The 21,457-nt window shown below is 46.0% G+C and overlaps 1 protein-coding gene across 1 annotated transcript in view; it reads left to right on the forward strand.

Moving 5' to 3' along the window:
• Spata13 (spermatogenesis associated 13) overlaps nt 1-21,457 on the forward strand; it is a 180,920-nt gene that overhangs the window by 15,032 nt on the left and 144,431 nt on the right. The window contains exon 2 of the mRNA XM_085698594.2: nt 21,085-21,230. The gene's annotated coding sequence lies outside the window, so the exon portion shown is untranslated. The remainder of the gene's footprint in view (nt 1-21,084; nt 21,231-21,457) is intronic.

The raw sequence follows: 21,457 nt of genomic DNA on the forward strand, positions 1-21,457 counted from the left end.
ATTTCCCTCCTAAGCACTCAGGGGGAACCTCCCACTTTCCCATACTCCCTTGCCGCTAGGGTTGACCATGTGGCACTCTGTTAAGTCGCTAAGATAAGATGGAGTCAACAGTGAGGTTTCCGGGAAAACTTAAAGGAGACATCCTGACAGTTGGATATTCCTTTTGTTCTTTGCCCTTCTTCGTGGCACATGGATCAGGAAACTATGATGTCATCTCTTTTATTTGGGACAAGGTGGTTGGGGATCACACATTCAATATGTAACACAAGCAGGCTTCAAACTTGAAAGAGTCCTCCTGCCTCAGCCTCCTGAGTGCTGGCGTACAGGCTTGCATCACCAAGTCTGAATTACCTTGTCTCTCGCCTCAGATTCAAAGCCACAAGTTAGCTATAAAGAGATCTAAAGAGCCAGGAACCCGATTATATTATGAAGATGCTATCGCTTGGAGAACATGTTGAAATCTGGTCCCCAATGTGCTGAGCGTGGAGTGTGTGATCATTAGGGTTAATCCCTTTCTCAAGGATCTGGATTACTTACCATGAGAACAGTTACCCCCATGTTTTATCTCATCTACATGCACATTCCTGTCTGTATTTGCACAATGCTATGACCTTTTGTAAAGCCCAAACCAGATGTAGCCTCCTGGTCTTTGACTTCTAGCCTTATGATCTGGCCTGACAGTGGTGATTCATGCCTTTAATCCCAGCACTTGGAAGGCTGAGGCAGCCCAATGTCTGAATTTGAGGCCAGCCTAGTCTACAGAGCTAGTTCCAGGTCAGCCAGGGTTATGCAGAGAAACTTTGTCTCAGAAAACAAAAACAAAACAAAAGAAAACAAAACCAAGAATCATGATTTGAATAAACTTCTTTCTTTTATAAATTACCCAGTCTCATGTATTCTGTTATAGCAACAAACTATGTCTTTGAGTCTCCTGCTTTGGCAGAACAACACGAATCTGTTTAGTTACAACACACCCTACCTACCCCCTGCTACACCACACACACACACACACACACACACACACACACACACACACACACACACACACCACGGCTGGCAGAATGCAACCTGACTCCTGCTGCCTTGTAATAGAGAACTCTCACAGACAGACAAAGCGCTGAATCCAAGTCCTGGCTCTAGGCCTGATTAATTAGTGTGTGACCTTAGGCAAATGTCCAGAACCTCTGAGCCTCATTTTCTTATCTGGGAAAGTGGAAATGATGGGCTGGGACTAGAGCTTGGCATCAGGGAACTTGCTTAGCACGCCTGAAGACCGGTGTTAGATTTGGAGCAATAAATAATTACATTCAGCTGGGTATGGTGGCATACACTTGCCATTCCTGCACTCGGGACAAAGCAAGGGATCTCAGGTTTCAGGCCAGCCTGAACTACACACAAGACCATATCTCATACAAGGAAAGCCAAGGGGAGAGAAGATCTCTCGTCTCAGCTTTCATCTGTGTAGCTGTTGCGGGGCAGAAATACCAGACAGCGACTTCCCTTGTATTGTGTGCAGTTTTCCCATGCACTACCATGATGTCATACAGAAAGGATTGGGAATTCCTCCTGATGTATTGTTATATCAAAGGGCAGGAGAGCTAAGAGACCCAAAGGCACTTAGTGCTGGGGCAAGAAGAATGTCAAACATGGATGTCATGGATGGTTGAGGATCAAAGGGAGCCGATATCAGAAACGTGTTTCTGTTGTCCCTGGTGGCAGGTGGACTCAGGGTAGGTGTAATGTGGAATGAGACTGGGAGGCCTGTGTAGACCAATAATAGCACAGAGGTCAGCTTCTCCTGGGAAACATTCTCTTAACTCAGCCACCACCAATGAACAAGAGCAAGAGAACCCGAAATGTCTGAGTGTTCGCCTCAGTGAGGTGAAGCTAATCAATCCGGTGGAGCCTGCTTAAGTCTCAATATCAAGTCTTCTTGTGCCTCCAAGAAGCAGCAGCAATCTTAGGATATCTGAAATTGGCTTTGGGAATTAAAATGATCATCCTTCTACATCTACGGGTCCTGCATCTGTGGACTCAACCAATGATGGTTGAAAGTATTTGAAAATAATTACATCTGTGGTGAATGTAAACAGATGCTTTCCCTTGTCATCACCCCTAAACGATATGCAACGACCACTCTGTGCCCTGCAGTCACATCGAATTAGGTATTCAAGGGAAGGTCCGAAACAAGGAGGCTATGTATGGATTCCATGCAGACACTATGTCATAGGGAGACGGAGCATTCACAAGTTTGAATATCAGTGGGTTCTTGGAACAAATCCATTTCAGATTCCAAGGGACACTGTATCCATGTGCCTTCAACACTGTATGCAGATGGCCATATTTTGCCTACAGCCACAGAAGGGTTAATGTCCATGAGCAAAGAAAGACGGACAGAGCCCACATGGAACTAGATATTCCTGCTGAGCTGGGGCAGGTGCAATAGACACCTGAAGGTGAGGGAAGAAAAGCTGGTCATGCAAGTAAAGAACAATAAGCAGAGACTCAACAGGTGGTAGGTAGACCAAAGGGTATATGAGAGTTGGCTCAGTAGCAGGTGGGTGGGTGGAGTAGCCCAGCTCTCCTGCTCCAGAGATGTCAGCAGGTGGCTGGGGTGGAGCTTCTTGCCCCACCCCCAGAGTTCACATGTAGGACAGACAGCAGAGCCAGTGCCATACAGAAAGACGCAAGAGAATGTGAAGTTAGGGTCTCCAGGAGCAAGGGAACAGGTCAGATGATCAAGTCAAAGATATAGACATGGCTTGGATCTCCAGGAAATGGCCTCTAGGAGACATTTGGTTCAGTGGACAGCCTTGGGACCAATAGCACTTAGAACAGAACTTTATTCAAGACTCCTGGACCAGGAGAGGATGGACCCCAGCACTGGACACAAGGCTAAGTGTCCAGGACAGGTAAATGTGCAGCTGGAGAGGTAGAGACAATGAAAAGTAGAATAGTATGTGGGAGGACCCGGAGGAAGGGTGTCATAAGTCCAGAGATCGTTAAAAGCTATATGCATGGACTGCAACTGGCAATAAATGTCCCCCTGCACAATCCAAGGGCTTTCCTGCCTCTTCCACAGCAGAGAGAGCAGCAGTCCCCACCTAACTTTCAGGGCTATATAAAAATAGATGTTACCAACAAAAACATTTTCACTATGTGGAACACCAAAGACAAAATTTCATTTATAAAGTAGGCACAAGACATTAAGAAAAATAGGAGCACCGTTTGCAGAATAAGCGTTCAAAACATGAGCCTGTACAGGCATTTATCTTCCTTCCCCCACCCCTCACCACGTAGCTTTGGCTGTCCTGGAACTTGCTATGTAGATCAAGCTGGCCTTGAACTCACAGAGATCCACTTGCCTCTGCCTCCCAAGTGCTGGGATTAAAGATGGCCGCCCCTGTGCCCTGACATTTCCATTTCAACTCGTAGAGGTTTCCAGTCTAGCTGAAAGCCAATCATGGGTGCAAACTCTCATTCCCTACCCAGTGAGGGCTTTATTCTGTCAAGCTAAGGGTTGGACTTGCCGAGCTCTGCCCCTTGCTGTTATTTATCTGGAGGGAGGAGGCAGAGAGAGGTGTTGATGAATAGAGAGCTTCTAACTCCTGAAACAGTGTGCCTCTTGCTAGCAGTTGGACCAGACCTGGATCAATAAGGCCCCTCATCCCCAGAAATGCTTTCAGGAGAGAGGAACATAGACGGATTTTCAGGTACCATTCCTAGAGACCCCAGATGTACCATCCTGTTAGACTAGAAGCTCTTACTCCGTCAAATCTTCATCCTGTAGGGAAGCCCACCCTTCTGGAAGCCAGGTACCTGCGTCTGTACTGCACATGGCTTCAGAAGGGTGGAGGTTGGGTCTCATTGTTAGACTGGGGGCAGCATGGCTCAGCAACACAGGGAGCCTGAGTTTCCCAGCCCCATGTTCTCATGACCTGCACAACAAAGGAAGGACAGAAGAATGCGCAAGTGCTCCTCTGTGGTGGCGGAAACCACGCTGACAGTACATTTTGGTGGGGAGCTTTTACAGCCTCTAGGAAACCGAGACCTGTGACTGGAGCAGAAAAACCCAGCTGGCCCTTAGCAGTGTAAGTCATTATCTCAGGCCCAGAACTTCACTCATAGACTATGTATGACTTACAGTTATTTTCAATCCCCCCTCAGAAAAGGTGGGGCGACTACTCTCACCTACTATATCCTTGCAATCCTTTCCTGGAATGACACAGTTGGTAAAATACAATGTTCTGTGTGTATCTTGTCCTCCTAGTGGCCTGCTAGTCCTCAGCCTGCAAGAAAAAGTTGGTCGGGGGCAGAAATTCAGTGGCCAAAGAGTTGCCTAGACAAGGCTCTAGATTTGAGCGCTCAAACCAAGGGAAACGAAAACAAAATAAAACACAAAAGCAGGCTTTCAGAGCCCGGCAGCCTTTTCCCTCAGCCTTCATTTGGTCTCTGTCAAGCTAGGGGAGAAAAATCTTGCTTTGCTTAGTTGTGATCCACAATTCTCGCCATTCCTTTGACTGTTACAGTGCCCTGAAGTAGAGGGACTTTTCAGTCCGCAGAGCCCTAGAATCTGACCTTATTTGGGAAAAGGGTGATTGTAGTTGTAATTAGTTAAATGAAGTCCTGAGGGTAGACCCTGATCTGGCATGACTGATGTTCTTGGAAGAGAGAATGTGGGCATGGGAACAGGTGTGCAGAGAGGAATAACGGTGTCGGAGGCACAGAGGGACGATGGCCTTCCATGAGCTCCTGACTGCTGGGTCCTAAATTGCGGCCTCTGGAGTACCCGTCCATAGGTGAGCTTCTGTTGTTGAGAGCTTGGGGTTGGTGATGCATTCTTGAGATGAGCCCATCAAATACACTCCAGGAAAAAAAAATCCTCTCCACTTTCTCTTTTGTTTGTTTGTTGTTTGGTTTCGTCTTTTTTTTTTTTCTTTTGAGACAGGGTCTCATTCTGTAACCCGGGCTGCCTTTGAACTCTAGGCAATCCTCCTGCCTCAGTTTTCCTGCTGAGATTTCCGGCGTGCACCACCATGGTTAACTCCTGATTTGCCATAATTAGGTTCAAGGCAATACAACAATTTTAAATATCTGTATTTTTTTAACAAGGTCTAAAATTCTATTTGTTTAGGACTAAAATAATCTAGTAGGACTTCATTTCCTCTTAGGAGAAATAAAATCATCTCTCAGAGATTAAAATGTCACCAAATGTGATGGCAAACATCTGTAACTCCAGAACTAGGGAAGCCGAGGCAGGAAGATGCTAATTTGAGTACATCTGGGTTAAATGGCAGATTTGAGGCAATTTTGGGCTACACAGCAAATCTCTAGCTCAGAAAAAGAAAAATGTTTTAAAGATAATTTTCACAATGTGCTTCCCTCTCTATTTCATACCCAACAGTATTTTTAGGTTGAAAATGTTTTCTCCAACAAGGAGCTCCCCTCCCGCTAATCCTGAGAATTAGTGCTGGCTCAAGGGCTGCAATGAAATGCTAATGATACTGAGAGGAGCACAGTTTAGCATCCTCTGCCATGATGGATGTGCCTGACCCGAGGCCGGTTTACGAGCCCCACAAAAGCTTGCAAATCTACCATGATGAAGAAGAAAGAAACCGGGGTTAGGACCCTCCTTGTTAGACAGAGTTTTTGATCTCTAGAAAACAAAGCATTCACTTTCCTGAGCGGAATTCAAAGGCTCTGGGTTGGATTTTAAAAGGGGTCAGAACTGACGCAAAACACGAAGCTTGGTGGGGCAGCTGCAGCCGACAATTTTTTTTTTCTGAGTAAACTGTCTTGTTTTATTGTTGTTTTTGTTTTTTAGGTTTTTTTGTTTGTTTTGGTTTGGTTTGGTTTGTTTGAGAGTGAAGGAGCTGGTACTGGGGACGGAAACCAGTTTGGCAAATACTCTCTCACCAAGTTACACCTCAGAGTTGAGTAGATTGTTTTGTTGGTTTAGGTTTTGGGTTTTGTTTTCGCTTCTTGTTTGTTTGTTGTTATTGGTGGTGGAGCTGGTACTGGGGAAGGAAACTAGTTTGGCGAACACTCTACCACCAAGTTATACCTTAGCATTAAGTAGGCTGTTTTTGTTGTTGTTGGTTTGGTTTTAGTGCTTTTATTTGTTTATTTGAGACACTGGTTAGGTTGCTCTTGAATTTACGGTAATCCTTCTGCCTCAGCCCTCCTTGGGTACTGGGGTTGGTAATAGGAAGTTATTTGTCTAAATTTTTGAAAGCCTTCATTGCCAGGTCAGGCCTTCCTTTACTTATTTGTAACTAAGAAATAATGGACAGAAAGAGCTAAGACATTTCCAGAAGCGTCGGGCGAGCTCTGGTCCTAGACTCCCCAAAGCTAAGTTGATGGACTCAGGATTGGGGATCCCAAGAAACACGTAAGGAACGCCAAATGACTGAATGGATTTGGGGTGTATCCTAGCTTGACTCTCCACTGCTGTGATAAACGCCATGACCAAAAGTGACGTGGGGAGGCAAGGGCTTATTTGGCTTACACAACACAGCATACAATCCATTTTTCAGGGAAGTCAGGGCAAGAACCCAAGGCAGGAACCTAGAGGCAGGAGCCGATGCGGAGACCATGGAGGCAGCTGCTTTACTGGCTTGCTCAGCCTGCTTTCTTATACCACTAGCACCACCCAGTGAACTGGGCCCTCTCCCATCCCTAAGTAAGAAAATGCCCTACAGGCCTGCCCACAGCCTGACCTGACAGAGGCATTTTCTCAATTGAGGTTCCTTCAAGAAGATTCTTAAATGCCTCTAGCTTGTGTCAAGTTGACAAAACTAATCAGCACAGAACACAACAAAGATGTGTAGGGGTGGAAGTTTGATTCAGTGTATTCCTTGCTTTTAGTATATTTGTGTGTGTGTGTGTGTGTGTGTGTGTGTGTGCCACAGCACATACGTAGAGATCAGAGAACAGTTTGAGGAGGTAAGTTCTCTCCACCACTTGGGTCCCAGACATTAAACTCAGGTTGTCAGTCTTGGCAGCAAGGACTTCCACCCACTGAGTCACCTCACTGGCCCTCTAGGTTGCGTCGCTTTTAAGAAATGTGGTCACATAACTCCGAGACAGATATGGGCATCTGGCAATCAACACATGGACTTGATGAAGCTGTTCTCAGACCTCAGTTTCCTCATCCATTGGCTGATTTCTAAGTCTCTGACAACTTTAAGAAGATCAGTGCAGACTTTCTTCTTGTCTGTGTAGTGTGGATAGACACTGAGCTGAGATGAGACGATGTGATCTTGGTCCGGGGCTTCCTTGGCTCAGGGGCCAGAATCTCACTGCTTAGTGTTGTTGCGCCTCAGCTTCCTCTGTAAAATGGGGAAATGGAGTTTGCTATATTAGTCACTTTCATCACTGACAAACTATCAAGAGAACAGCTTAAAAGGAGGAAAAGTTTATTCTAATGTTTTTAGATTTATTTATTTTATGTGTATGTTTGGCTTCTGTGTATGTCTGTGCACCACCGGAATGCCTGGTGCCGGTAGAGGCCAGAACAGGACATCAGATCCCCCGGAACTGGAGTGTCAGATGGTTGTAAGCCACCACATGGATGCTGAGAACCAAATGCAGGTCCTGTGTAAGAGCAACCAGTGCTCTTAACCATTGCTCCAGCCCTATAGACGGAATCTTATCGCTCAGCTCCCAACTTTTGAGGTTTTGAGTTCATGATCAGTTGGCACTGATGCCCTGAGCTTGAGATAAGGCAGAACATAATGGCAAAGGAAGCTGCTTACTTCACAGCAGCCAGGAAGTTGAGATACCGCCACTTGCATGTCAGTATCTCTTTCACTGGTGTGATTCAATGACCTAATTTCTTCCCTCTAGACACCACATCCTAAAGATCTACCATCTTCCGGTAATGTCCTTGACTGGTGATCAAGCCTTCAGTGAATGCAATGGCCTTTGAAAATTCAAATTATAGCACTTGTACCAGGGATTTCTATTAGATACAGAAATCCTATTACATAGCAGAGAAGGAATCTTTTAGTGCAGAGATGTAGAATGCAGTATACGTTACAGTTTTTGTTCAGTGGGATGCAATTTGGGGAGAGGTTGGCTTTGTGCTCTTTTATATGGTCAGTCAAGTTTGCCTACAAGAGACATAGGAAGCACAGGAAATCGGAGCTCATGCACTTACAAGACCTAGACATAGGACTCTTAGCAAGCTACATGGGGGTCACACAAGAAAGATCGGGGTGAAGAGAAGGTTTAGGGCAGGGGCTTTCTCGAGGCTTGCAAATTAAAAGGAAAAGAAAAGTTGGGCCCAGTGGATACCTTAGGATGGTTAACTTGAATAACTCTGACAGGTTCTAAACTTGAGAGGTGGTCCAAGGTGGCCTGTCACCTCACCTCTTACCCCCTGAGGCCCTCAGGTAGAGCCAAGGGCTGGATCTGCACTGTGAGCTCTTGTCTCTCAGATCTGTCCCAGGGGCTGGCTCCTTAGCCATCACTAAGAGTCGTCTAGTTCAAGGAAGGGCAGGCGGTCTCTCCCCGGCCACAAAGGAGTCTTAAGGCATTGAAACATCTTAATTTCCATGGGATTTTGTAAATATCTATAGCAGGACCAGGGGTGTAGCCTTGTGATAGAGCATTTGCCTGGTGTAACACACAATACAGTGTAATGTAACACAATACAATGCAGCACTATGCTTGTGTGCACATACATATACACATATGTAGTCTTTTAAAAAGTCACCTTAAGTATTATCCCAAAGTGACACCGGGAAGTGACACTGAGTGCTCCTAGGAAATGGGGCACTCTGCTCTTAGACCCCAATTTGTAGTCCCCAGTGGTCAGAGCCTCAGATGAGTCAAAGATGAGGTAACTTAACAGATTTGTTTTATAAAGCTGGGTGCTCGGAGATTATTTTGTTATTGTTCCTGGTGATCTTGAGATTCTGCTGGACACCATTTGCCAAGAGAAGGCTATGGAAGCACTTCCGAATCCACTTTACCAAATGGCTTCCCCTACATTCCCCCCAGGGGGAGTGTCTGTTCTGTTACTGGTTGTTGACTTGATTTGCCATTTCAAAAAATAAAATGAAACAAAACCCTACCATACTGATGGTTTATTGTCCATATACTTTATAATTAGCAAGGTTGAATAGGTTTTCCCTACAGTTGTTTGGCAACGGTATTTTTTAGCGGTTAAAATATCTCCCTTATGTCCTTGGCCCTATGGGATATTGTTGGATTTTTAGACTCTTATTTATTAACCTCTCTAGGTCTGTTGTAGCAAAGGATCATAGGCTCAATGACTTACAGAAACTCACGTTTATTCTCTCTTACATTTTGGGAGACTGCAGGGTGAACCCCAAATGTCAGCAGAGCCCTGCTTTCTGGAGGCTCAGGAAGGAGTTGATTACCCTCCCTTGCCACTTCTGGTTTTTATTGGCTCTCAGGAGTTCTTGATACCCCTTGGCTTTGGGGGGGGGTCACACTGCAGCATCTGCCTTGTCTCGCGTTATGGTCTCCCTGTTTACCCGTGTCCAATCATCCCTCTTCTTGTGTGTTGAGTGTGCTCACTTGTATTCACAGGCATGTGGAAAGCAGAAGTCAGTATTGGTGTCTTCCTTTATCATTCTCCACCTTGCTTTTGGAGGTAGGCTCTCAATAAACCCGGAGCTCACTGATTTGACAAGGTTCTCTGGCCAGCTAGCCTTGGGGACTCTCCTTCCTGTTATCCTTCACCTGCTGGGGTTACAGGCACGTACCATCAAGCCTAACCTGTGTGTGGGTTCTGAGGATCTTAATTCGGGTCTTTATACTGTGCAGCAAGTACCTTACCAAGTGAGCCATCTCCCTCGCCCTCCCTCTTCTTATGAATCGGATTAAAGACCACCCTATTGGTCATCTTAACAGCATCCACAAAGACCCCGCTCCCAAAATGGATCCATTCTCAGGGATTAAGACGGCAACTTGCCCTTTTGAAGGAGCACCATTCCATCTGTGATAATACTTAGATGGAAAATACAAGTAGGAGACTCTCGTACAGAAAAGACCTGAGCATCGGCAGGCAGGCAACAAGGCAATGAGAATCTGAGCAGGTGTATCATCTACCTTTGAGACAATTTGGCTCGACAGTATGAAAGGTAGAAAGCGCATCCTGAGTGTGCCTGGATTTGTAGAGCAAAACAGCTGCACCCATTCATGTCTCATGATCTGTAACATGCGGGGGCAGCCATGTCCTTGGCTCTTTTCAGCTCTGATCACTAAAGACCCATAGGTGGTACACCCATCGGCCCCAGTCTTCTCGTGAGTCTGGAGGGGTGATCGACCCTTCCATTTCGTGTTCAGGAAACACAGGCCTAGCAGTGCAAGTTAACATATATTTATGTTGGATTTCCTGTTTTCCTTGAATCCTGCCTTACATAAGGACCACCCTGAGTTCTAATGGATACTGGGTGGTCCCAATATCAATTCTGGTCCTTTCTCCAAGCAGGGAGGGTATGCCCAAACTATCAATGGCTCATTGATACCACGGTGGAGCTAGAGAGTCAACTGTGACATTTCATCTTCAAAGCCCTAGCTAAACAAGCCATTGGTAGGGCTAGATTAAGAAACTTTAGGATTTGAATACTGGAGTCAGATAGAAAACCCTCCTCTCCCCGCAGAGGTCAAACCTTCATGGTCTTGCATTTGGCTTAAGTGTGCTTCTGTCCCCATGTGTTCTGAAGCAACTGGTAATGTTTTTCTCAAATATACAGGGCTAAAATGCAGCTCTGAAGGTTCTTAAAGCAAAAATAAATAAGTATAAAAATATATAGACTATAGAATGATGAGATGGGGTCATAAATTCTGGGCTAATTTTCTACCCTAAGTATCAAACACCAGGATGCACTTGATTGATGGTTATCTGTTACAATTTTAACATTAAACTAGCAGAGTTTGCCCATGTCATATAATCCTGAAGAAGCAGGGTAAGAATTTAAGACTTTTGTAAGTTAATGTACTAGATGTTTCAGAAAGTTTAGTGAAGGCAACTTTTGTGACCATGGCGACCCTTGAATTTTCTTACTTCCTTGTACATCCTAGTTGCATTCGATTCATTAAATATATTATGTAAACCCACAAACCTTTAGACTTGATGGATTCTATTCTCAGAATCTTGCTTGACTTTTCCCATGAAACTAATCCTTCTGTCCTCTGTGTTACAAAAATGCTTTTCAAGTTTCTTCCCTATGCTCTGGACTTAGTGGCTGATGTCACCTAGGGCAGTAGGATGTGAATACAGCCACCACGCATCTGCTGGGGCATTGGTTGTAGGCTCTCCAACTCCCAGGCCCACAAAATCTGTGGATGCTCAATCCCTTATGTAAATGGAACAATATTGGCATAGAACCTATGCACATATTTCTGTAGACTTTAAATAATCTCTAGGGGACTTACAATACTCAGTGGAAGGTGAATAGTACATAAATAATTATTATAGCAACGAGAAAACGTGTCTGTGCTTGTTGGGTATCGATGCAACCACCATGGGCCTAGGGACACAGAACACATGAGGCAAGCGTCCAAACGACTACAGGCAAGGGGCCTTACAGCAGTGGAATGGTGACCGATCCAGGGTAGTGCTATATATGTGATCACTTTAAGCTTTGCTCTTTTGGAACTTTCTGGAATTTTCTTTTTAATGTTTTCAAGCCAACATTAACTGTATCTGTGGGGTCCAAACCTGGGAATCCTAAGGGCTGATAATCCTACTTGACAAGAGGGTCTGAGTCTCGATCCCAACAGCCCCAGCCTGGCATGCGGCCAACAAGAGCAGGACTGTGTCGGTGACTCTGAAGCTGCCCGAGCTTGTCATAGCGTACAGCCTTTCTAATCACGCGTCACTTCAAGGGCAGCAGCAATGTGCCCCCTCAGATAGAACTCTGGGCCTGTCTGGCCAGTTCCTTTCCTTTCCAAATACCCACTTAACATGTCACAACCTCATCGAGCTGTCGCCCTCCCTTGAGTGCCTCCCCTCAGGACAGCACTGGCCGGAATGGGTGAAACGGCTCACAGAGGCTGTGGTGGATGCGGCCAGCTGGGGTGATGGCGAGAGCTGGGCTTCCCGCTTCTTTAGCGCTCAGGAACGGTGTCCGCACTGTGAGCCACAGTCCCAGCATTGCAGCAGGCGGGCAGTGCTGACCATGAGAGGCCCGGTGGCTTCTGCTTTTATATAAATACGCTTTTAGGGGCTCGAGAGATGGCTAAGCTATTAAAGTGTTTGGCTTGCAATCATGAGGACGAGTTCCACCCCCAGAAAACCTGTAAAAATGCCAAGCATGATGGCATGTGCTTATAATCCAAATGTTGCAGAGACAGGAGGCTCCCGGAGGCGCCCTGGCTAGCTAGACTAGTCTAACTAGAAAATTCCAGCCGGTGGTTCTCAACCTTCCTAATGCTGCGACCCCTTAATCCAATTCCTCATGTTGTGGTGACCCCAACCATAAAATTATTTTTGCTACTACTTCGTGACTGTAATTTGGCTATTGTTATGAATCATGATGTAAGTATTTGTTTTCCGAGGCTCTTAAGTGATTCCTGTGAAAAGGTTGTTTGACCCCCCCAAAAGGGGTCACAACCCACAGAATGAGAACCGCTGCTCTAGGCAAATGAGAGACTGTCTCAAAAGAGCATTTAAAAAAAAATGACACCTGTGGTTATCCTCAGTCCTCCACACACATGTACATACATATGCACTTGAACACGCACACGTACAATAAAAGTACCAATTTTAGTGAGTTGGGTGTGATAGTGTGTAACTATAATACCAGAACTTGAGAGGCCTAAGCAGGATGATTGTGAGTTTGAGGTCAGCAATAAAGGCACTCCCCCTCCTCCAAATGTAAGAATGTGCAAAAATAGTTTGGAGGCTTGAGGTGTAGCTCAGTGGGAAGGCATAGTATCCATGAGACCCGGGATTTGATCGCCTGCACAGAACTAATCAAAATATTAATAACTTTAGTCTTATAGCATCACTACAAAAATGGAACATAAGGCTCCCCTATATGCTTCTCAAAGCTTCCCATAACATAAGCAGCTGCCAGGCCAGGACAGCAGTGTGTGAGTGATGTCAGTTGCTAATCTATAGCCTCAGAACCTACAAGGACGCCAGCATGACCACTCCTGGTTCCATAGAGAGTCTAAGTCGCTCAGAAGACTGAACGTTTGGATTCGGTCAGAGGAGTGTTCAGCTGTCTGGGAAGGCTGACCTGGTCATACTCATCCGGGGATCCTCTTCTCCTGGCACCCTCTTTCTAGCCCTCTAACCTATACAATGCTTCTCATAACTCAGAGGCAATGACTTCAGTATGTGGTGTATTTAGGAGTGAGCCTGGAAATGCCCAAGGAGCCAGGCAGGAGAGACGGGGGACTTGAAGACTGTCGGCCTTAGAATGAATGCTCTCAAAGCTACATAATGCCTTCCGTCCTAAAGTGCTCCAACATCAGCAGAGAGCTCTGTGGGCTGAGAATCTAAGGGCAAGGGCACAGGAATATAGGGGCACTTGCCTCTCCTTTTCTGCCTCTCCCTTCTCTGTTTCTCGTTTCCCTCCTCCCATTCTCGGCAACATTAAAGAATCAAAATAAACAAATTCCTAATAGACGGGTGTGGTAGTGAAGGGCCTGAAGACAGAGACTCTTGGGGTTAATGAAATGGCTCTCTGGATAAAGGCACTGGCCACCACCTGAGTTCAATCCTTGGGACCCACATAGTAGGGGAGAATAGGCTCCCCCAACTGTCCTCTAACCTCCACACTTATGCCTGAGCTCTGCTGTGTGCGCCAGCCCCCCCTCCCCAACGCGACATGCAAAGCCAGAGGTTCTGTCTGTCAGAATCTTGTTCGTTTCGGTTTTCATCATTTGGTGATTCTATTTCAAAGATGAATGACTCCAGGCAAGAAGCTTTTCTAGGGCTTAGTCTCCAGCACTCAGAGGCAGAGGGATGGTGTTCCCTGCCAGGTCTGTAAGTTGCTTCCCAGAGAACAGCCTTGCCGAAGTGATAGAGCACAGGGGTTACTCACTTCATGTACATCTTGTTGCCCAAACTGTACTCATCACCAGGGCTTTACCTTTTCCAGAAATTTTCTGGCTACCTCATGCCACCTCTTGCGGTGACTCAGTCCCAGAAGGTGTGAAATGGACCTCCCCAGTAGGGCACAGAAATGGGGGTCACCTTTAACCCTTTGCTTTCTGGCCAGTAGTCTTAGAAAAAAATGTTTACCAAACTTTTTCATGTGTAAAATGGAATAGCACTGACTCTGTGGGTGTCCTGACATTGATATCACATGCTTGAGAAGAGCCTGGACCAAGGTCACATGAGGAGTCTCTTCCAACATCACACTCTGGAAAGAGGGGACGGTAACTTCCCTCTGGGCATCAGTGAACCCCCCCCTGCTTCATCCCAGCTTTGATCACCAGTGAGGTCATGACTTGTATCCTCGCTGCTCAGGTTGAAGCCCAGTACCCACGGCAATGAATCCTCTGTCCCTGGCTGGAGCCGAGCACGTCCACAGTCAGGAGGCAATTTCCCCTATACCTGGCACATAAGGACAGGCCCACACGGAAGGGATGAGGGTGCTGTGAACCCTACATCCGTTGTCAGAATGAGATAAGAAGAACAGGTGTCACCCAGCACCCTCTGTCTTCCATGTGTGCACCTTGCTATATATAAAAAAAACACACACACATTATAGAAAATGTTATCTTGTGTACGATTCAGAGTAGGGAGGCATGGTTCAAAGATAATGTCTAGTGTGCATGAAACCCTGGTTTCCATCCTCTGGCAGGAGAGAGAGAGAGAGAGAGAGAGAGAGAGAGAGAGAGAGAGAGAGAGAGAGAGAGAGAGAGAGAGAGAGAATATCAATGTGCAGGCCACAGATGCATTTGCTTAGGTGGGTTTTGCTCAAGTGGGCATCTCTGAGTATGCCTTGGTCTCTGTGAGTTCCTGAACATTCCTCCATTACTTGGGCCTGGAGTCTGGAATCTGTCTTCCCAGACTCTGAGCATGGCTTAGCTGACACCCCATGGTCTGGGTCCAGAGACACTGAGATACCAGCCCTGGGTTCTAGGGCTACAGTGTGTGGCACCACATAACATTCTGACTGGTATGCCTGCCTGGCTGTGGTTCTCCTGCTTTAATCTTTCAGCTCCTGACCAATGCTGTCTTGGACTTAAGGCTCTGGGCCCTTGCCAAGAAACCCTTACTTCCTCCCCAAATCTGGACAGCTCTATGAGTACACCGATGTAGCAACAGGAAGTCACTAGGTGGAATGAGGTCACAGGAAGGGAAGAGGAAAGAAACCTGGTGAATACACTGGGGTAGAACCACTCACTGTTCCCAAAATCAGTAAATCAAGAACGTAAGCTGTCTTCTCAAAGGTCTTCACAGTGCCTTGAAGGTATAGCTGCCACTTCAGGAAAAGTAGAAAGCCACTGTCCTGGCTAGTTTTAGATCAACTTGACAAAAACTAGAGTTATCTGAAAGGTGGGAACCTTAATTGAGAAAATGCCTCCACATAAGTTGGGTATTTTCTTAATTGGTGGTTAATGGGGAGGGCCTAGTCCATGGCTGGCAGTGCAGTCCCTGGGCTGGTGGTCCTAGTTCCTATGAGAAGCAGGCTGAGCAAAGCATGAGAAGCAAGCTGGTGAGCAACGCTTCTCCATGGCCTCTGCTTCAGCTCCCGCCTCCAGGGTCCTGGCTTATCTCAGTCTCTGTTCTGACTTCCTTCAATGATGGACTGCAATACGGAAGCGTAAGCTTATAGCAGGGCTCTGGAAGGCAACCCTTCGATATGCAGGTGTTTGGAGGAACACTCCTGACCCAGTCTTCAGTGTGTGAGTGTTTTACTGCCTCATCTGTCTACCCAGGGCTATTTGAGTTCCTTCCATCTGTTTGCTGTTGCTAGAATGCATGGGCGAACACAAACCCTGGGTCAAGACCTGCCTTTCAAGTCGTTACATTTTTTTTATTACATTATTATTGTGTGTGTGCGCGCGTGCGCGCGTATGACTGTGCTGTGGCATGTATGTAGAGGACAGAGGACAACTTATAGGATCTGCTACCCGCTTTCTATCGCGTGGGGCCTGGAGATACAACTCAGGTTGTCAGGGTTGGAGGCAGGCACCCTTGCCTGCTGAATTCAACTCTCTGTGGACTATACACGGAACTGCTGAATCATGTGGCTGCCCCCTTTTAAAATAATAAGGCCTTATAGTTGTTGTTGTATTCCTTTGCCCAGAGTGAAACAGGCCTTTGCACTGTATGGGGCTTTTGATAAAAGTCATCGCTCTTGCATAAGGGCACAGAGAATAAACCTGAAAGGGTCTAAGGGATCAGAATCACTGTTGCCTTTGTTTTGAACTCAGTTACTTCTGTGTTCAGTTTAGCTTGCATTTATTATTTATTTATTTATTTATTTATTTGGTTTTTTGAGACAGGGTTTCTCTGTAGCTTTAGCGCCTGTCCTAGAACTAACTCTTGTACACCAGGCTGGCTTCGAACTCACAGAGATCCACCTGCCTCTGCTTCTCGAGTGCTAGGATTAAAGGTGTGCAGCACCACCACCCAACCTTATACCTATCTTAATGGATGCTGTTTTCCTTTCTTTGGTAAACACCATCTATAACTTTGAGCTCTTGGAAATCTTATTTGTACAACAATACTGAGATTACATGTCCTCATGTAACTGAACAACCAAAGTAGTATCTTGTCCCCTTCTGGTTCAGCACAGAACAAAAGGGCCAGGACTCGATTCCAGGCCTGACTACCCCAACAGCAGTGCCACTCTACGAGGCCTCCAGGATGGCAAGGGTTAACCTAAATCCTAGCTGGCCCTGTGGGTCTCTCAGCTGTCTCCTCCCGGACTGCCTCAGTCACAATCATCTCTTCCTTTGGTCTCAGACAACACTGAAACCCTCATGCTGCCTCTTTGTTTATGGATGGAGTTTACATTCCTCGAGGGCTAGTCACCATCAAATCAAAGTTCTCTCATGTGGCACACTGCTCAGAACCCTTCCTGGTAGAGACACGCATGGAAACCATGAACAATAAACAAGTGATTCTCATGTAATAAACATCAGGGCCCGTGCCCTCCCTCACCATCCCGCCCTCTCTGCCTTCCTCAAGTTTCCCAAACCTCTCTACACACCCCCTGGTAGACTGGAATTCTCCTGTCGCCATGTTTCCCCTTATTCAAGTTGTTTGGTCCATGCAGCCAAATGTCAAGAGCAAGACTGAATCAGAATCTTGCAGAGACTCTCAACTCTCTAACCAATTTCCCCTCGTTTTTAAAACGTCTGCTCAACCATATTAAATATCATGTTTCTGATGCTGGTCGCATGCATGTGTGCACCAAGCATTTGGATTTCTGCTTCAGGTCTGGCATTCTTCTGGAAGTAGTGTGATGAGGAAGAAAGCTGAGGTTGATTAGTTGTTCAAAGATGGCCAGGGTGGTTGAGCAGGACAGCACAGAGGTATGCCCCAGGGCTATGGCGTAGGTGTGGGTTCTTCTGAGTCTTGCATGGAAGGCCTTGTGTTCACTGTGGTGGTGTTGAGGTAGTGAGTATTGTTCTTTAAAAATAATATGATGTTGGGATGCCCCGGGTGGCCTGTGAGCCAGGCAGAGGCTGCCGCCAGAGCAGTGCAGGGTCCCCAGGCGAGCGGCAGAGTCAGGCGGCTGGATGCAGTGGACGGAAGAGTAAATGGACATGAGGCTATACATAAAGCTAAACATTTATTATTTAGAGGAGAGGGAGATATTTATTACTTCAAAAAGAGGAAATCAGAGAGACATAAAGAGAAACATAGGGAGAGACAGAAAACACATGTGTACATGGCAAGAGACGAACAGAAAAGAGGGAAGCCAAGATGGCGACGAGGTCAGAAGTGGCTGGAAGTGGGCGTGGTTAGCCCTTAAAGGGACCAGAGAGAGCATAAGGAATAACAGTGAGACTGTTAAGAACTAGGTTTAAACTGGGCCCAGGAGTGCTATAACCTCAGCCACTCAGGAGACTGAGGCAGGAAGATCACTGGTTCAAAGCTCTCCTGGACTACAGAGTTCAAGGTTAGCTTGAGCAATTTAGGGAGGCCCTGTCTCCACATCAAAAGTGAAAAGACTGGTCATATTGCTCAGTGATGGGATCCTTCCTAATGTGAGTGAAAGTCCCAGTTTCAGTTGTAAGCACTGCAAAGGACAGGAGGAGGGGTCATTCTATGCTGGGAGATTCGTGATTCTTTGGGGATACTTCTCTCAGAGGGAATTATATATGCGAGTGAATTTTATGGTTATGGTGGTTTGAATGAAAATGACACCCACAGGCTCACATGTTTGAATGTTTGGTTCCCAGTTGATAGAACTGTTTGGGAAGGATTAGAAGGTGTGGCCTAATTGATAGAGGTGTGTCACTGTGAGGTGGGCCTTGAGATTTTAAAAGCCCACCCCATTCCCAGTTAGCTCTCTCTGTTTGAATCATGGTTGTTGTCTCAGCATGTAAGCTCTCAGCTACTGTTTCAGCACCATGGCTGCCTGCCATACTTCCCACCGTGATGGTCATGGACTCACCTTCTGAAACTGTAAGCCCAATAAATTCTTCTATAAGTGTCCTTGGACATGGTGTCTTAGCAGAGCAATAGAAAAGTAACTAAGAAAATGGTACTCTGGTAAGTTCTTCTGAGAGAGAGTTGTGAAAGGGGCAAGTCTAGATCCTTGCCTTTTTGTCCTATGAAAATATCAAACCAGAAGAGAAATAGACCCACTGGTGGTATTCAGTTACATGATGACATGTAATGTCATGCCAGCGTGTAGGTAGGATTTCTGGGAGTTTACAGTGATAATTAGGGCTTACCAGAGAATGAAAGACCGTCAGCTTATCCAGCAGGCAGGTGCAGGACAGAAGCTGGACGACTGGGACCCACAGAGAAAACAGAGGTGCAGAAAAAAGGGACATCCTGCCTGCACCCATATGTTATCCCTTCATGCTGGTCACTATAGTACGTTTCCATCTGCAGGGAATGGGTCCAGAATGAAATGAAACAACACAGACTAGAGAAAGTATCCAGGTGGAACTACTGTCAGCACTGGGTGACCCCCCCCTTTCATTGTCCTTGATGTGTCTGTCAGCACTGGGAGACACCCCCACCCTTTTCCCTGTCCACGACGTGCCTATGGGATTCTGAGGTGATTCTTGTGTGACTGTGGGTGTGGTCAGAGGTCTGAGAAATATCCTTACACCTGCCTGTTTCTTTGCCTCCAGACCTTCCTGTTAAGTCATTGAGGATCTTGTGTCTGTGATGGTCAATCTAAATTGTCCATGATGGATTGTGTGCAGGCTGGCAAGTTCAAAATTTATAGAACAGACACTGATGAATGCTAATTTTGCAATCTTGATGCCCAGATCCTCTCCTCCGGAAAATGACAATCTTGACTTTTAAGGCCTTGCACTGACTAAATGATGTCTAATTATATTATCAAAAGCCATATACTTTACTTAAAGTCTGTAAGCTTAAAAGTTAATTCCATCTTTTTTTAAAAAAAAAAATTGCTGGCAACATCTTTTTTTTTTTTTTTTTTTTTTTTTTTTTTTTTTTTTTTTTTTTGCTGGCAACATCTTAAACTGGTATTTAACTAAACCCATGAGCATGGTGGCTCACCCAAGTTGACATACAAGTAGCCATTACTAGAGTCCCACTTGGGAGTTGATAAGTCCCTGTCCAACCCTTTGTTTGTCTGAGTCCATTCCTACAGTAATTCTGGAAAGAGATGGGATCCTCATTCCTCAGATGAGAATACAAACACTCACATGGGTTAGGAGACTTGTCCCAAATCACTCACCTTCAGAAACAAAGTCCAGGTCATGACCTATATGCCCCAGGCGCTTCCTCAGCAGCCCTGGGAGGTCTATATTGTGAGTGGACAGGACTCCCTCAACGGCTAGATGTCCAGACGGAGCCTGCCTGGCCTTTGAAAGCCAGACAGCTCTCTGTTGGCTTACTTCTTTTCACCGTGTTGAGAAGAGAACCCAGGTGTCCCAGTCATTTTCTGTTGTGATAAAACACCATGACCAGGGCAATTGATAAAAGAAAGTGTTTCATTGGGGTTTACGATTTCAGAGGGTTAGAGTCCGTGTTGTCAGAGCAAAAGCGTGGCAACAGGAGCAGCTGGGAGCTTGTTTCTTGATCATGAGGCAGAGAGAGGGAGAACACTGGGGAATGGCCTCAAAGCCAACCCCGGGGACTTACCTCCAACAAGTCCACACCTCTGAATACTTCCCAAGGGCTTCCAGTTGCTGTGGACCAATTATTCAAACACAAGAGCCTATGGAGGCCAGTCTTGTTCAAACCACTACACCAGGGTTTTTCACAGGCTGACAGGCCCTACCAGTGAGCTGAATTCCAAGCCTCAGCTAGGTTTCAATCCCAGTTATGTCAACCACATGACAGCTGAGGACCTGAAGCCACTTGTTTAACTGTTCTCTGCCCCCATTTCCCCACTGTAAAAAATGAAACTAATAATAAACTTTCCCTGTAGGACAATTTGAACAATATGAGACGAAATTGCAACCTGGTAAATCATGCCCCAGACAGCATCTCTATGCTTCAAGATCAACACTAGCCCCTGTGCCTATGTACATTTAGACTCCATTTTCCCTGATCCGGTATTAAGGACTGAATCCTGATCCTTGTGCATGCTGGCAAACTTCCTCTCTCTAAGTTGTATCCCTGGCTGTTGGCTCCTTTAATTGTTTTTCACAATTAGCCATTTGTCTGATCTTAGTTCTGCTTACATTCCCAGAAGGCAGCGCCTACTTGTGAGGCTCAGTTCTGTAGAGGTGTCAGAACCTGAGTTCAGCCACTGTGACACTGACGGCTTCAAGTATCAGCTGTGGCTAAGACAGCAGTTTTGCCTGGCCTTGTGGCACGTACCTTTAATCCCAGTATTGAGGGGTTAGAAACAGGCGGAGCTCTATGAGTTTGAGACTAGCCTGGTCTAGTTAGTGAGTTTCAGTCCAGCCAAACCTACATAGAGAAACCTTGTCCTTTTCATTGTTGGTTTGTTTGTTTTGTTTGTTTTTTAGATGGTACCTTCCAGAACCACAGAGGTCTCAGCTTCTGTATCTATGAGAGGAGAATTTAGCAGTTCCTACTGAACAGGATCAGCGTGAGGACGGAATGCAAACACGTAAAATGCTTCTAGTAGAATCTGGCACGCCTGCACATAGAAGTGAGTACATGTAATCATAGCTCTCAGAAGGGTGAGACAGGGGGATCACAATTTCTAGACCAATCAGAATGAACTGCCTTCATGGCAACTTCTAGGCCAGATTTGGTTACACTGTGAGACGGTGTCAAAGGCAAGCAAATATGTTAGGTATGGTGACTTGTACCTATAAGCTCAGAATCTGGGAGATAGAGGCAATCGTTTAAGGTTATTCTCAGCTCTGAGGCACG

Source organism: Myodes glareolus, chromosome 12 (genome assembly GCF_982192425.1).
Source record: "Myodes glareolus chromosome 12, mMyoGla1.1, whole genome shotgun sequence".
NCBI classification, from domain to species: Eukaryota; Metazoa; Chordata; class Mammalia; order Rodentia; family Cricetidae; genus Myodes; species Myodes glareolus.